The sequence below is a fragment of the Mytilus edulis genome, unplaced genomic scaffold, assembly GCF_963676685.1.
Source record: "Mytilus edulis unplaced genomic scaffold, xbMytEdul2.2 SCAFFOLD_675, whole genome shotgun sequence".
In the NCBI taxonomy this organism is placed as follows: Eukaryota; Metazoa; Mollusca; class Bivalvia; order Mytilida; family Mytilidae; genus Mytilus; species Mytilus edulis.
In genome coordinates, this window is record NW_027268570.1 from 25100 (window position 1) to 31025 (window position 5926).

The following is a 5926-nucleotide window of genomic DNA, read 5'->3' on the forward strand; positions in this document are numbered from 1 at the left end:
GGAATTGGTCCGGATAATGTGACAGACAGGCGGACAGACAATGTAAAACCTATACAACCCTGTAACCTTGTTAGAATGTGGGAATAACTGAAGATCATGTGAGTTTGTATTACTTACTTGAAATAATCTATTCTTTTGGATAATGTGATGATGCTCATTATTTTTTCTTTTGATGCGAAGACAGGTTGGAACTATTTTGATTTAAAATAAGTGGTTCTGCTAGTTTTTTTTTGTTTAGTTTTTTTTTAAAGTAACAGCACCCACCATAGAACAAGGAGAATCGTGCAAGACATCCATTTGAAAGGGGTCATATGTAAACCATTCAGGAGGAAATTTCTATAGGATAATGTTTGAATGTTTTTTTTACTAGTCATCGTTTTTGGTGGATCCAGGAGGGGATTTCTATATGCTAATGTTTGAATGTTTTTTTTTATAGTCATCTTTTTTTTGGTGGGGTCAGGAGGGTATTTCTGTAGGCTTATGTTTAAATGTTTTTTTCTAGTCATCGTTTTTTGGGGCAGTCAGGAGGGGATTTCTATATGCTATTGTTTGAATGGTTTTACACTAGTCATCGTTGTTTGGTGGGATTAGAAAGGGATTTCTAGGAGGGTGTTTCTACCTGTTCATGTTTGATTGGTTTTACACTAGTCGTCTTTTTTTAGGGGGTCAGGAGGGGGTTTCTACATGCTAATGTTGGAATGGTTTTACACTTCTCGTCTTTTTAGGGGGTCAGGAGGGGATTTCTACATGCTAATGTTCGAAGAGTTTTACACTAGTCATCGTTTTTTGCTGGGGTCAGGAGGGGATTTCTATAGGCTAATATTTGATTGTTTTTTTCCTAGTCATCGTTTTTTGGTTGGTTCAGGAGGTGGTTTTTATATGCTAATGTTTGATTGGTTTACACTAGTCATTTTTTTAGGGGGGTCAGGAGGGGGTTTCTACATGCTAATGTTTGATTGGTTTTGCACTAGTCGTCTTTTTTTAGGGGGTCAGGAGGGGGGTTTTACATGCTATTGTTTAATTGGTTTTACACTAGTCATCTTTTTTCAGGGGGTCAGGATGGGGTATCTACATGCTAATGTTCGAATGGTTTCACACTTGTCATCTTTTTTTAGTGAGTCAGGAGGGAGTTTTTACATGCTAATGTTTGATTGGTTTTACACTAGTTATCTTTTTTAGGGGGTTAGGAGGGGGTTTCTACATGTTAATGTTTGATTGGTTTTAACATAGACATCTTTTTTTAGGGGGTCAGGAGGGGGGTTTCTACATGCTAATGTTCGAATGGTTTTACACTAGTCGTCTTTTTTTGGGGGGTCAGGAGGGGATTTCTACATGCTAATGTTCGAATGGTTTTACACTAGTCATTTTTTTTGGTGGGGTCAGGAGGGGATTTCTATATGCTTATGTTCGAATTGTTTTACACTAGTCATCTTTTTTGGTGGGTCAGGAGAGGGATTTCTATATGATAATGTTCAATGGATTTACACTAGTTATCTTTTTCGGTAGTGTCAGCTTGCTGTACGGTGTGAGTCAAGGCTCCATGTCGAAGACCGTGAGCTAAACTATTATGGTTTACTTTTACAAATTGTGACTTGAATAGAACTTTGTGTCATTGGCACTCGTACCATATCTGCTTACATCAATGATATTCTATTTTTGCCTAACAGCATTAACAACCAAAAAAATTTATCAAAGTTGCCAATCAATCCAGTTACGTGTGTTGAAGAGTTGTTAAACCTAAAACGGAGGTTTTTAGATTTTTTTTATGGTTGGGGACTTGTTTTGCAATTCGGATTTGTAGGATTTATTTTCTTGTATTTCGACCAAGGCATTGCTACGTTTAAAATATCTTCAACATAACAGTTGTTCTCATCAAATTAGAAAATCGCCAAAATTTTAGCCGGCATCAACGACATTTTTTAGCTTGTAACGTCACACTAATCATTGTCGTACCCCGCTCGTGTAAATGCACTCGACTCATATCTTAAATAACAACGATTGCTAGTTTACCTAACGAAGTTAGATTGTTTTCCCCGAGCACTTCGGCTTTCTCCGCTAATAACAAAACAATGTGGCCAGGAAACAGCCAAAATGCGATGCTTAAAAGTGGCGTTAAAACACCACAAAACAAATCAAAACATTATAATCAGCTGTTATGCACCTTGTAACAAACTTTAATGTGTGCTAATTACTTCCGTTATTTGAAACAATTTCGAGAATGCAAGTGTTCTTTTTTATGTAGGACATACACTCTATTACAAAATATATGTACTACTTCTTTTTAAGACAACTGCACACGATAAAGTCATATCAAAGGTCAAGGAAAGGGACATCATTTAATGACCAAGGTCAAGTCATAAAGTTGTAATGAGAGAAATTGAACAACTGGTTTAAGACTTACCTTCCTCTAGATCTTCAGGGTCACTCTCTGCTTCGTTCTAAAATATAAATTTCAACTATATAGTTTGAATATAAAATAATTCTAACTAATTCCATTTCAATAAACCTAATTGTAGAAGGGTCTAAATACAGCACAAACAACATTTTCTAAAAGACTAAAAAGTGAAAAAGTATATTCAAACAAAAAGCATATGACTAACAGGTCGAACAACTGATGTTCTTAAACCCTGCTTACTGCCATTGGCGATTGCCAAATAAAATTGATCACAAGATGTAACAAAAAGGATCTTAATTTAAATTTAATACTAAACAGAAAAAATTAAACTTGTGGCTAAGATGTTATGCCACAAACATAAGGTGTCAATATCTTTTTTGTACACCAAATCCAGATTTCGACAATAAACGCCTCTTCAGTGATGTTGGGGATCGAAACGGTATTTGGAAGGCCATATAATTTACCCTCAATTTTAGATAGACTCTTGAATTGTGATAGTCAATATAGGATGAACGATTAATATAAACCGGAGGGAAAATATGATACAGGCCCAAACTAAAAAAAATAAACAAGTCTAAATTGAAAACTTCGTTCAAACCTATGATTGCGTTGGATAAAACCCGCATTTTTTATACGTGTGCATGTAAAACAAGTTTCGTTGTAGAAGGGTCTAAATACAGCACAAAAAACATTTTCCAAAAGACCAAAAAGTGAAAAAGTATATTTAAACAAAACACATTTGACTAACAGGTCGAAAAACAGATGTTCTTAAACCCTGCTGACTGTCATTGGCGATTGCCAAATAAAATTGATCACAAGATGTAACAAAATGGATTTTAATTTAAATTTAATACTAAACAGAAAATTATAAACTTGTGACAAAGATGCTATGCAACAAACATAAGGTGTCAATATCTTTTTTGTATACCAGATCCGGATTTCGACAATAAACGCCTTTTCAGTGATGTTATGATTAACGATATTTGAGAGGCCATATAATTTACCCTGAATTTTAGATAGACTCTTTATATATATATATATATATATTGCGAATTAGGTGTCACAATATCTCAGTACCATGGGTTGGAATCTCGGCGAGGGGAAGAACAAAAAATTTGCGAAAGCAAATTCACAGATCTAACATGGTTGGGTTGATGATCTAACATGGTTGGGTTGATGTATAGACGAGTTGTATATACATAATGTACACAGCCGTGTATCACCATCACTGCTGGTGATCCGATGAATAAATCTGTTGTAGAGTTGTCACTGGTTCAGATGTACTTATAAATATAATAATTTTCTGTGACTGTATCTTACATTGATTTGTAGGATTCTTTACTATAGATAATTTAACTGATCTGTAAAAATAACATCTCCATGCTTTATATATCATGTACTATAGTACGACGCTAGATTCAAAACTGATATGGAAAGGTTACAACCGGCCACCGAAGCTTCATTTTTATGAAGCCCAGGTGGTCGTGTGGACTAGCGAGACGGCTACAGTGCAGGCGATTTGGTGTCACGATATCTCAGTAGCATGGGTTCGATTCCCGGCGAGGGAAGAACAAAAAATTTTAGAAATTAGATTTTCAGATCTAAGATTGTTGGATTGATTTTTTTAGACGAATTGTATATACAACACTAAATTAAAAATTACGTTCAAACCTATGAACAACCGCCACTTTTATACGTGAGCATATAAAACAAAGTTCGTTGTAGGAGGGTCTAAATACAGCACCAAATACCTAAAATTTACATTAATGAAACTTTCAGTGTGCCGGGTGTTACCTTTCCTCGTATTTTTTTTTATCTAGTTTCGGAAATAGTCAATCAAGGGTACCAGTATTATAATTTAATACTCCAGACGCGCGTTTCGTCTACATAAAACTGATCAGCGACGCTTATATCAAAATATGTATAAAGCCAAACAAGTACAAAGTTGAAGAGCATTGAGGATCCAAAATTCCAAAACGTTTGACCAAATACGGGCTAATGTAATCTATGCATGTAACACAGTACACGATATATAAGGCATAATGATGCATTTTTTACAGATAAGCTTAATCATCTGTCTTACAGGAATTTACTAACTAATGTTTGATGCAGTCCTAAAAATAGTTCTATTATAAGATTGTCTGACCCATAGACAACTTGGGCAAACATATTACATATATAATGGTGGAGTTTTAGCCAAACTCTCACGGTTATATGTATTTACTTTTAGTGCGTTTGAAGAAGTGGTACCATTAATGCATTCCGTATTTGTTATATTTTTTATCAGTTTTGTGAAAGTAAAAAGGCAGTGTAGTATTACTGACATACCTCACTTTCTCTGCTTCTATTTGTGATATCCATATTCTGGAAAAAAAAATTCATATCATCGATTATAAGCTACTGTTCTTTTCAAAGTAGATATCAACTATATAGCAATAATTTACAACAAATTAAGTAAGGAACAACAGTGGCTTATTTTATTTCCACATTTAATTCCAAATTATCAAGTTTTCACAGTTTGACCCTTTCTCTTTTCAGAAGTATATAGCTTTTTTTTGTGCAAATTAGCAACAACACAAACACTTGGGAAATAAAAGTTAAATTATCGTCTTTAAAATTGGTTAATTTTATTCTTCACTTTTAACAATCATTTTTGCAATGAACGTAAATTAAAGCATAATTTACAATTTTGTCAGTACATTTACACAAATGAGAATGAAAAAATCTTGTTTAACTGTTATATAAAGTTTTTTACATATTTTTTTTCTAATAATCTAATGTGACTTACCCCTGGTCTCTCTTCTTCTATGTTTCCTTCCTGTATAAATCGAAAAGAACGAGTAAATTAAAAGACGAATGACAATTGTCACTTAATGTCAAAAGCATTTATTTAGTTAATGATGTAATAAAGATCATCAATACTTTTTGAAAAAAAGTAAATAGATCTATTACCAACAAGTGTCATCAGTTTGATACCTTTTAATTTAAGACTCTAAGTATACATGTGCATGTTATATTAGGCTGGATGTTTTAATTGTAACGTGAACAACGTTAGATAGACACATGTACAAATACATCTGTGGAACATTTCCGATCTAATACGATTTAAATTTTTTAGGATTTGTTCATATATCCATATAGAATAAAACATCTGGTCTCCATGCTGTCGTTCACACTTGAATCGAAGTGTGGTTACACCGTGATGTTTGCCCCATGAACCAAGACAGACCGACGACCAAAAGGTTCCCGTCTGCGACCCGAAGTTTGATGCTACATGATATTCTGTTTTCATTTTATATTCATATAATAGTAGTAGTTGATATATTGATAAAGTGACATGAGGTAATAAGCAAAGAGACAACCACAAACACCTCTTAAAATTACTTGATAGGTGAGCACCAACACAGAAACTGGAGATATAGGCTAAATGATTGCTCGTCATACATGTATGGGATCTAATTTTTTTTTATCATTATACTAGTTTTTTGCACGAAAACGTCACAAAAAAAACCTGTCTTACATCTTTCAATA

The 5926-nt window shown here is 34.0% G+C and overlaps 1 long non-coding RNA gene across 1 annotated transcript; it reads right to left on the reverse strand.

Moving 5' to 3' along the window:
- Positions 1–2401: 2401 nt before the first annotated feature.
- On the reverse strand, positions 2402–5236 carry LOC139507764 (uncharacterized). Its single transcript, XR_011660823.1, has 3 exons — positions 5184–5236; positions 4724–4759; positions 2402–2438 (listed from the first exon to the last, which is right to left on the reverse strand). It is a non-coding gene; the product is annotated as an uncharacterized lncRNA (long non-coding RNA).
- Positions 5237–5926: the final 690 nt, after the last annotated feature.